The following is a 12,059-nucleotide window of genomic DNA, read 5'->3' as shown; positions in this document are numbered from 1 at the left end:
GCATGTTTGACCTCACCTTCTTGTTTCTTAATCCATGAGCCCTTCAGACACATATACCCCATACTTGCAAACGCTCTTGAATTGTAAGATTTTGAAACAGAGATGAAGGGATATTTAGAGATGGAAATATTGTGAGCTTCCAGAATGTGAGTGATGGCTATTCCATAAGGCAGACTAGTGGAATCATCAGCACTCTCAATCATAAAATTGATGACCTAGGAGGATAGTTTGATCTTGAGTTTTGTCACAAGGAAATAGACAAGAAAGGTATCTCTTTGAGAGAAGGTGGAGAAAGAGCCAGTACGAGGTAGCATAGTAGTTGCAACAATACGGGCTAAAATACGAGTTTCGAAGCTAACATCACTTGGGCCTAACTAGTTTGGGAGAGATTCAGATGGACACTCAGCAATACACCATTTTGCTTGATCAGAAGTGATTTCAAAATCATCAGGCCAGGAATTTTTGAAAAGCATGGGAAAACCAGAACACTTACACAGGAAAATTGAATCAAACATGGCACAATCAAGAACAATGCGCTTCCCTAACACTAAGGATTCCAACTTATTAGACTTACTGGAGCGAAGATTTGCATAAAATATTTTCACTAGGGGTTCATAGACTTTAGGATGGGGAACGTAAAAGAATTTAGATCAGCCCTGATGAACAAACAAATCTTTTACCTAACAATTTATGGCTTCCATGTCATCAAGGTCGACTACCCTCCCACGAGCAATTGGCTTGTCTTTCAAAGCAATGAAAAAATCCCTATTTGGAGAATCCCAGAAATTTAGGTCAGACTCTAAAGAACTAGAGAGATCTATTTTGGACTTCTTTGGAGTAAAGGATTCAGGGGGTTCTTTCATAGGTCTTTTTCTCCTAAATTATGAGAATGATTTGAGATGTCCGCCTGAGAGGAGGCAAAACCTTCTGAATGGTCGGACCCTAGGTCTACTTGTTCTGGAGGTTGAGATGGGGGTTTTGCTTTGGAGCGAGCACTCTTCCTGGTGGAAGCAGAAGGATTTTTTGAGTGTTTGGCCATGGAGGAGCTTTTGGTGGAGAAAGTTTTGGAGAGGGTTTCTAGGTGATGGGGGTGAAGAAGAATGAAAAGGGTTTTCAATTATTAAAGGAGGGGTTTTTGACGGTTGAGTACAGAAAAGGAAGGCGTGTCAGTCGAACAGACGTGATGGTTAGTTTTCTTTCTTTGAACTCTACAACTGATGTGAAAAGAGTGGAAAAGAGAGGGAGTTTGGAGGCACAATTAATGATCAGAAAAAAAAACAATGAAGTTTGAACATTAGGCATACAAAAAGTAATAGTAACACATAGGTCCTAATATTAATGATTAATGCAAACAATACCAAGTAATTCTCTTAAAAAGCAAAATCTGTCCTCTAGTAATGACTTAGTAAAGTATCCGCTAATTGATCAGTAGTTCCAACAAAAGATAGTTCTATATTTCCCTTAAGAACATGATCTCTAATAAAATGATGCTTGATGTCTATATGCTTTGCCCTATAATGATGCACAAGATTTTTAGAGAGACATATAGCACTAGAGTTATCATAGAAAATTGGAATGGGTTTAAAGAATAATTCATAGTCACCCAATTGATGAGACATCCATAGTAATTGTGCACAACATTGTCCAGTGGCGATATACTCATCCTCAATTGTGGATAGTACGACTGATCCTTGGTTTTTAACGTTCCAAGATATTGTGCCTTTCCAAGTAATTGGCATGTTCCACTGGTGCTTTTTCTGTCTTCCTTATCACCTGCAAGATCAGCATCTGAAAAACCTTCTAATTTAAAATTGTTTGATCGTGGATACCATAGTCCGCGAGAGAGAGTTCCAATGAGATATCGAATACTTCTTTTTAGTGTCTGACACATTTACAGACACTAAACATAATATCCAGTCGACTAGCAGTTAGATAAAGAAGTGAGCCAATCATTCCACGATACTTAGTTTCATCAACAGGAATTCCCTGTTCATCTTTGTCGAGACTTGTTGAGGGACTCATTGGTGTGCCAATAGCTTACATTGCTCATACCGAACATTTGAATCAACTCCTTTGTATATTTTGTATGACATATGAACGTTCCTTCTTCAGATTGTTGAATTTGAAGTCCAAGAAAGAACATTAGCTCTCCCATCATACTCATTTCGAACTCACTTTGCATAAGATTTGAAAATTCCTTGCACATAAGAGGATTAACACTACCAAAAATAATATCATCAACGTAAATTTGAATAATGAGATTACCTTCTGATGACCTTTTAATAAACAGGGTAGTGTCTACTTTACCTCTTGTAAATCCATGATCAATAAGAAATGAGCTAAGTCTTTCGTACCATGCCCGTGGAGCTTGTTTCAGTCCATACAGCGCTTTGGTCAGTTTATACACATGGTAGGGAAACTTTGAATCTACAAATCCAGGAGGTTGTTTCACGTATACTTCCTCTTCAATGAAATCATTCAAAAAGTCACTCTTAACATCCATCTGGAATAGCCTGAATCTTTTAAAGGATACATATGCAAGAAGAATTCGTATAGATTCCAGTCGAGCTACTGGAGCAAAGGTTTCGTCATAGTCAATTCCTTCTTGTTGTGAGTATCCTTGAGAAACTAATTAGGTCATGCAGCTTATTTCTGAAGACCCATTTTGTTCCAATTACGAGAGCATTTTTAGGCTTGGGCATCAGTTTCCATACTTGATTTTTGTCGAATTGGTCTAGCTCTTCCTGTATTGCTTGCAACCAGTTTGAGTCTTTCAGAGCTTCCTCTATTTTCTTTGGCTCAATCTGAGATATCAATGCTATGTTTGCTTTCTTCTTGAGAGCTCCCTTGTTTTTCATTCCTTCGCTTGGATCTCCTATGATGAATTTTTGAGGATATTCAGGTTCACTTCTCAATTCATTTAGACGAACTATATGAGTATTTGACTCCTTCGGAGATTCTGGTTGACTGTTGCTGATCTCATTAGTTGACTCTATGACACCATCAAATTTATTAGTCAACTCTCGAGATTTACTTGTATGCTGAATTTCTTGAGTTTTATCTTCATCGCCTACAATAATTCCTTTCTCGGCCGAAGTGTTATTCTCATCAAATGTAACATGTACTGATTCTTCCACACATAGTGTGCGTTTATTATAGACTCTAAAAGATCTACTATTTAATGAATAACCCAGAAAAATACCTTCATCACTTCTCGGATCAAATTTTCCAAGATTGTCCTTTTCATTATTGTGAATGAAACACTTGCTTCCAAACCGATGAAAGTAACTGATATTGGATCGTTTACCTTTCCACAATTCGTAAGGTATTTTCTTCAAAATGGGCCTTATGAGACATCGGTTGAGAATATGACATGCAATACTTACTCCTTCTGCCCAGAAGTAATTTGGCAATGAATATTCTAGTATCATAGTTCTTGCCATATCTTGCAAGGTCCTATTTTTCCGTTCAATGACTCCATTCTGTTGGGGCGATCTTAGTGCAGAGAAGTTGTGGGTGTATCCTTGTTCATTACAAAAATCTTCAAATGCTCTACTTTCAAATTCTCTTCCATGATCAATTTGGATTGTTGTAATTAGATACCCGTTTTCTCTTTCAACCTTCTTACAGAAAATCTCAAAATTTTTCAAAGCTTCATCTTCATGAGATAAGAAAATCACCCAAGTAAACCGTAAGTAATCATCAACAATAACAAAAGCATATCGTTTCCCTCCTATGCTAGCAGTTCTAGTAGGTCCAAATAAGTCCATATGAAGCAACTACAAAGGCTTAGAAGTAGATACATCTTTGTTTTTGAAAGAGTTTCTAGTTTGCTTTCCAATTTAACAAGCATCACATATATAATTTCTAGAGAAATTTACTTTAGGCAAGCCAATAACTAAATCATGCTTGGAAAGTTTTTCTATCAAATGCATGCTTGCATGACCAAGTTTTTTATGCCATAACCATTGATCATCAGATATGTATGTTAAACAGATATGACCATCTATATTTTCAAAGCCATCAAGAATATAAACATTTCCATACCTTTTACCTGGGAGGATTATTTTACCCGTTTCATCTTCAATAGCACAACATGTTTTCTTGAACTTTACTTCATACCCTAAGTGCATAGCTGACTTATACTCAGAAGATTGCAGTTAAGTCCGTCAACAAGTTAAACCTCAGTGATATCACAATTATTATTGAAAGGGACTGTTTCGGTGCCGACTATTTTTCCTTTTGAGTCATCACTGAACTTGACACTTCCTCCGTCTATTTTTGTAACTTCCTTAAACAAGTTTTTGTCACCTGTCATGTGACTGCAACATGCACTATCTAAGTACCATCTTCCTTTGCAACTCCTCCTGTGGTGTTCCTGCAAAACGTAGTAATTACTTTTATTTAGGTACCCAAGCTTGCTTGGGTCCTAGTTGGTTAGTATTACTCGACATAGGATTGTTTTTCGGTTTCCAAATCCATCCTAAAATATTTGATTTACGAAATTGACAAAAGGAATATTTATGTCCACTTTTGTTACAGTAGTGACACGTAACTCCTGATTCATTTTTGGATCTTTCATTAGTGTTAGTACTAGTGGACTCTATTCTGGCTGGTCCTTCTCCAGTTGACTTGTAAGTCGCCTTGTTTGACCTGACAGAACTATGAATCGTGGATTTATGCATGCCATTGAGTTGCATTCGTAATTTTTCAAACTCTTCTTGAAGTACTTCTTTTTTAATTTCACATACTTCATGCTTGAGTTTCCATTCTTTTACTTCTTTGTTGAGTCTCTTTAGTTCATTCATCATTTTTTGAGACTCTTTCAAAGTAAGGTCAAGAATATCTTGCAATTCATTACACTTTTCATAGTTATAAGATCTTACCTCGCTTGTTTTACCTCGTGCCATGAAACAGTTCTCATTGTCATCATTGCATTCATCGTCTAAAGTGTCCTCATCTGTCCAGCACCCTAAAAGTTTGTTCATGTCGTTTTCTAGAATTGTCATGAAGCAAAGGTTTGCTATCTCTTCGTGTTCTGAACTATCTTCATCACTCCAGCTTCCAAATGATTTGTTCTTGTTGAAGCCTTTGGAAATTTTCCTTTTTAGATCAGGGCATTCATCTCAAATCTTCCACACTCATAGCATTTGTCATCATTTTTGTCTTGTTTATTATATTGCCTGGTTCGCCTGGGTGGCATCCTTCCTCTTCAAGCATTCCTATATCTCCTCACTAATCCATCCATATTCCTAGACACTATGGAAATATCTTCTTGAAGAGATTCAGGTTCATCATCAATATCATTTTCTGCTTTTTCAGTTGTGGCCTTGAATGCAACTGTTTTCTTCTTTTCTTCCTGGTTTGTTTTCTTGAGATGAGTTTTCTCGAATGCTATGAGTTCTCCTCGAAGTTCATCATATGATAGTTTGTTCAGATCGTGTGATTCAAGTGTAACCACTTTTGTCTGCCATGTAGTGGGTAGACTTCTAAGAATCTTCCTAACTTGATCACCACTTGAGTATGGTTTGCCAAAAGCTTTTAGATCGTTAATGATTTTGCTAAATCTGGCAAACATCTCTTCAATAGATTCTCCTTCTTTCATCTAAAAGAGTTCATAGTCATGAACCAACATGTTGATATGAATTTCCTTTACTTAACTGGTTCCTTCATACGTAACTTCAAGTTTATCCCACATCTCTTTGGCTGTATCACAGCTAGAGATTTTTCTCATACTCCTTACCACTTATAGCATTGTAGAGCAGATTCCTTGCCTTATTGCTAACTTGCACAACTGCCATTTGTTCATATGTATATGAATCTATATCTTCACGATCAGTAAGTGGTTAAGCGGCGGCTGACAGAGTGTAATTCCCCTTTTTGATAACTCTCCAGACTTTGACATCATAGGCATTTGCGTATATTTCCATGCGCACTTTCCAGTGAGAGAAATGTTGTCCATTGAAATACGTTGGCCTCGATTGCGATGTTCCTTCTTGGAAGAGCGCTTCAATAATAACTTGATTTGCCATGATCGTTTCTCACAAGATGTTAAGCAAAAGAAAAACGTAGGCCTCACTCTGATACCAATTGAAAGAATAAGGGGGGGGGGTGAATTGTTTATTTTATATTTTGATCTCTACAAGTTGACTAGTTTTCTAATTAGTCGACTAGACGTAATAACGAGATAATAGTAAGAGCAGAATTTAAGGTGCAGAAATAAAATGCAGGAATTAAAGATACCGAAATTTTTAAACTGGTTCGGATTCAATGTAAATCCTAGTACAGTCCCCTTGGGTTGTAAGGGAGTTCTCTTTTAGTGATTGAGTTTCTCGAGTACAATGTGAATGGTGTGGTTTACACCAATGGCTCAGTTTCTATGTCGCTCGTCTTTTATACAATGCCTCACCAGTATTTTTCTCTCTTTCTTCTCTAACTTGTTACACATCAGATCTAGTAGAGCTACAATGTTTGTTTGCAGTAGAAAAAAGAGAGGGTATATGGTTCGATCAAAGTATGTTTGTCTAAGGTTTTGTTACGACCCAAGTTCTCCCTCTGTGAACTGTCGTGACAGAACCTAGTATCTGCGACTAGGTAAGCCTAACAAATTGTAGAAAATGAATTAAAGATACAAAACTAGCCAACTAACAAGTAAATATAAATAAAGTGTTTAAAATGCCACTCGGCATATACAATAACACTCTGTCAAACTAAACATAGCACTCCCAAAACCCGGAATCTCATGAAACACAAGCTAAAGAAATACACTAACTCCAGAAGTCTAAGCAAAATTAAATACAAGAAGTCTATAACTAAGAGAGGGAATAGAGAGGGACTTCTAGGTCTGCGGACGCGACAGATATACCTCGAAGTCTTTGAATCGCTCTGACTCACAGATAGTATGGCTGAGTAGAAGAACCTAGATTCGCACACGAAAAACATGTGCAGGAAAGGGCATGAGTACACCACAGCGGTACCCAGTAAGTGCCAAGCCTAACGTCGGTCGAGTAGTGACGAGGAAGGTCAGGCCCTACTTGTTATATATATAACAAGGTAAAACAGTATGAAATGTGACCGAATAATTAAAGATGCTAACAGTCAATAAAGATGAAGTCACATCAAGAAATAACTCAGTAAACAGAGATAGCAACAGGGGATCTCCCAGGATAACGTCTCGTAGTCCCAAACGTAAATGCGCAGATGATCTCCTGGGATACCGTCCCGTAGTCCAAATCATAGATATGCAGAGGGATCTCCCGGAATACCGATTCGTAGTCCCAAAGAAAATATCCTGTATAGAGGGATCTCCCGGGATACCGTCCCGTAGTCTCAAATATAAATGCGCAGGGGATCTCCCGGAATACCGATACGTAGTTCCAAAGTAAATATGCAGGGGGATCTCCCGAGATACCGTCCCGTAGTCCCAAAGTAAACCACAACAATCTCAAGAAAGAAATATACAGTTCTATTCAAGTTTGTATCAACAAACAGGAAATTCTACTCTAAATATGCTACATAGAATCCAAGTAAGCAGTTAAAGCAGATAAGACAGTTAAGTCACATAGGCATGCTTTCCTAAGCTAAACATGAGGCTTCATATACTAGTATTGCTCAATTAAAAGAAAAACATAGATATTTACTTCATGATAAGGGGTTTTTGAACAATTAGCATGTGTACGCACTCGTCACCTCACGTACACGGCATCATATAATAAAATAACCAAAATCCTAAGGGGAGTTCCCCCACACAAGGTTAGGCAAGCCACTTACCTCGAACCAAACTCAAATCAAATCCGAAATCACGCTCTTGCCACGAGTATCCAACTCCGAGTGGCCCAAATCTAATCAAATCAATTTCATAATGTAAATATAACTACAAACAACTAGTTTAGCTAAAGGAATCGAAGCTAAGGCAAGAAAATAGAAAAACGCCCAAAAATTCTCCCCGGGCCCACATCTCGGAATCGAGTAAAAATTACGGATTATGAACACTCATTCACTCACAAGTTCACTCGTACAAAAATCACCCCAATCCGACGTCAAATTCTTATTCAAAACTCAGATTTTCCGTTGGGAAACTTTTTCTCCCATTTCCAAACTTCTACCCTAAAATTCCTTAATTAGATGAGAAAAATAAAAATAGATTAATGTATTAGAACATAATTAGAGTTAGAATTCGTTACCCAATAGTTCTCCTTCAAAATCTCTCAAGAAATCGCATTCTACCGAACTCTAAATCAATTGTTGAAGTTATGAACTCAAACCTTCGATTTATCTCTTCTTTTCCCAGCGATTTCCGCTTCTGTGAGGGGTCCACCACACCTACGGTCCCGCTTCTGCGGCTCAAGCTCCGCACCTGCGGAAATTCATTAAGCCTCTAGATACCGCACTTGTGCCCCTTTCCTCGCAGATGCGGTTTCGCTTCTGCGGTCTTTGAGCCGCATCTACGACCAACTGCCCGTATGCCTTAGACAGCATCTGCGGTTGCCAAACCGCTTCTGCGGCGTTGCACCTGTGGTCCTAACTCCACAGGTACGAATCCAACAGGTTCAGCAAGTTCAGAAATTTCCTAAGTCCAAATTCAATTCCGTTAAGCACCCAAAACTCACCCGAGGCCCCCGGGACCTCAACCAAGCATGCCAACCAATCCTAAAACATCATACGAACTTAGTCAAACCCTCAAATCACATCAAATAATGCTAAAACCACGAATCACCCTCCAATCCAAGCCTAATGAAGTTGAAATCTCAAGAATTCTACAGCCGATGCCGAAACCAACCAAACCATTTCCGATTGACACCAAATCTTGCACACAAGTCACATTCAACACTACGGAACTATCCCAACCTTCAAAATCGGATTCCTACCCTGATATCAAAATTTCACTATCGATCCGAAAACTTCAAAAATTCAAGTTTCGGCATTTCGAGCTTAAATAAGCTACGAACCTCCAAAACACAATCCGAACACGCCCCTAAGCCTGAAATCACCAAACCGAGCCAACGGAATTCACGGAATTTCATTCCGAAGCCGTCTTCACGTTGTTCTGACCACGGTCCAAATTCCAAAGCTTAAGCTCTCATTTATGGACTGTGTGTCTCAAAACACTCCGAAACTTAAAACGAATCATCCCGGCAAATGACAATAGTAGAAATAAACAAGGGGGAAACATTTAATAGGGGATCAGGGCGTAAATTCTCAAAATGGCCGGCCGGGTCGTTACATCCTCCCCCCCTTAAAACATTCGTTCGTCCTCGAACGAGCACAGAGACATACCTGGAGTGGTGAAAAGATGAGTGTAACGGCTGCGCATATCCTGCTCGGTCTCCCAAGTCGCCTCCTCGACCGGCTGACCCCGCCACCTAACCTTTACTGATGCAATGCTCTTTGACCTCAGCTTTTGAACCTACCTGTCCAATATAGCCATTGGCTCCTCAACATAAGACAAATCCTTGTCTAGCTGGAATGAACTGAAAGCCAACACGTGCGACGGATCACCGTGATACCTCCAGAGCATCGAAATATAAAATACTGGATGAATTCCTGTCAAGCTGGGAGGTAAGGCAAGCTCATAAGCAACCTCCCCAACACGTCTCAACACCTTAAAGGGACCAATAAACCTCGAACTCAATTTCCCCTTCTTCCGAAATCTCATAACGCCCTTCATAGGTGAAACCCGAAGCAAGACCCGCTCTCCAACCATAAATGAAACCTCGCGAACCTTTCGGTCCGCATAACTCTTTTGTCTGGACTGGGCTATGCGAAGTCTATCCTGACACACCTTAACCTTCTCTAAGGCATCCTGAACAAAGTTTGTGCCCAATAATGTTGCCTCGCCCGACTCAAACCAACCCACCGGGGATCTACACCGCCTACCATAAAGAGCCTCATACGGTGCCATTTGAATGTTGGACTGATAACTGTTGTTGTAGGAAAACTCCGCCAGGGGCAAGAACTGATCCCAAGAACCTCAAACTCCATCACACACGCACGGAGCATATCCTCAAGAATCTGAACAGTGCACTCGGACTGTCCGTCCGTCTAGGGGTGAAATGTTGTGCTCAACTCCACCCGAGTACCTAACTCATGTTATACGGCCCTCCAGAACCGCGATGTGAACTGAGTACCTCTATCTGAAATGATGGAAACTGGAATACCATGCAGACGAACAATCTCTCGGATATAAATCTCAGCCAACCGCTCTGATGAATAGGTGGTACACACAGGAATGAAGTGTGCGGATTTGGTCAGCCGATCCACAATCACCTAAATGGCATCGAACTTCCTCAAAGTCCGTGGGAGTCCAACTACAAAGTCCATGGTGATCCGCTCCCACTTCCACCCCGGAATCTCTATCTGCTGAAGTAAGCCACCCGGTCTCTGATGCTCATACTTCACCTGCTGACAATTGAGGCACCGAGCTACAAACCCAACTATATCTTTCTTCGTCCTCCTCCACCAATAGTGCTACCTCAAATCCTGATACATCTTCGCGGCACCGGGATGGATGGAATACCGCGAACTGTGGGCCTCTTCTAGAATCAACTCCTGAAGCCTATCAACATTGGGTACACATATCCGATCCTGCATCCTCAATACCCCGTCATCACCAATGGTCACATCTCTGGCATCACCATGAAAAACCTTGTCCTTGAGGACAAGCAAATGAGGGTCATCATACTGATGCTCTCTGATACGATCAAACAAGGAAGATCGAGAAACCATACAAGCAAGGACCCGACTGGGCTCCGAAAGATCCAATCTCACAAACTGGCTTGCTAAGGCCTGAACATCCATCGCCATGGGCCTCTCAGCTGCTGGTAGATAAGCCAAAATTACCAAACTTTCTGCCCAGCGACTCAAAGCGTCGGCCACCACATTGGCCTTGCCCGGGTGATACAAGATAGTGATATCATAGTCCTTCAACAGCTCTAACCACCTCTTCTGATGTAAATTAAGGCCCTTATGCTTGAAAAGATGCTGCAAACTCTGATGGACAATATAGATCACACAAGGAACACCGTACAAATAATGACGCCAGATCTTCAAGGCGTGAACAATAGCAACTAACTCGAGATCATGGACAGGATAATTCTTCTCATGCACCTTCAGCTGTCTGGACGCGTAGGCAATCGCCCTATCATCCTGCATCAATACCGCTTCAAGGACAATCCTCGAGGCATCACAATAGACAGTATAAGACCCCAAAGATGTAGGCAATATCAAGACTAGGGCAGTAGTCAAAGCTGTCTTGAGCTTCTGAAAGCTCTCCTCTCACTCCTCCGTCCACCTGAACGGAGCACCCTTCTGGGTCAGCCTGGTTATAGGTGCTGCAATAGATGAAAATCCCTCAACAAATTAACAGTACTAACCCGCCAAGCAAAGAAAACTACGGATCTCTGTAGTTGAGGATGGTCTGGGCCAATTCTGCACTGCTTCCACTTTTTGTTCAACTGGCGATAATAAATGCACATACACATAGAACCATCCTTCTTCTTCACAAACAAGACAGGAGCACCCCAAGGTGACATATTGGGCCGAATAAAGCCTTTATCAAGTAATTCCTGTAACTGTTCCTTCAACTCCTTCAACTCAGGAGGAGCCATACCGTAAGGAGGAATAGAAATGGGCTGAGTGCGCGGCAGCAGATCAATGCCAAAATCAATATCTCTGTCGGGCAGCATGCCCGGAAGATCAGCTGGAAACACATCAGAGAAATCCCGTACTACTGGACTGAATCAACTGTAGGGGTAGCATTACTGACATCCCTCACATAAGCTAGATACGCGCCACACCCCTTCTCAACCATTCGCTGAGCTTTAAGAAATGAAATAACTCTACTGGTAGTGTGATCTAAGGTACCCCTCCACTCTACTCGCGGTACTGTCACGACTTAAACTGATGGGCCATGACGGGCACCCGGTACCTCACTCAACTGAGTACCAACATAACGTATCTTTTCATGTCACACTATAATAAATATCTGAGCCGGAATGCTGCCGTGAGATAAGTAGAAGACGACATGTGATACTAACTAATACACAAGACATGCGGGCCAA

This window comes from Nicotiana attenuata, chromosome 6 (genome assembly GCF_001879085.1).
Source record: "Nicotiana attenuata strain UT chromosome 6, NIATTr2, whole genome shotgun sequence".
Lineage (NCBI taxonomy): Eukaryota > Viridiplantae > Streptophyta > Magnoliopsida > Solanales > Solanaceae > Nicotiana > Nicotiana attenuata.
This window is presented reverse-complemented; position numbering follows the sequence as displayed.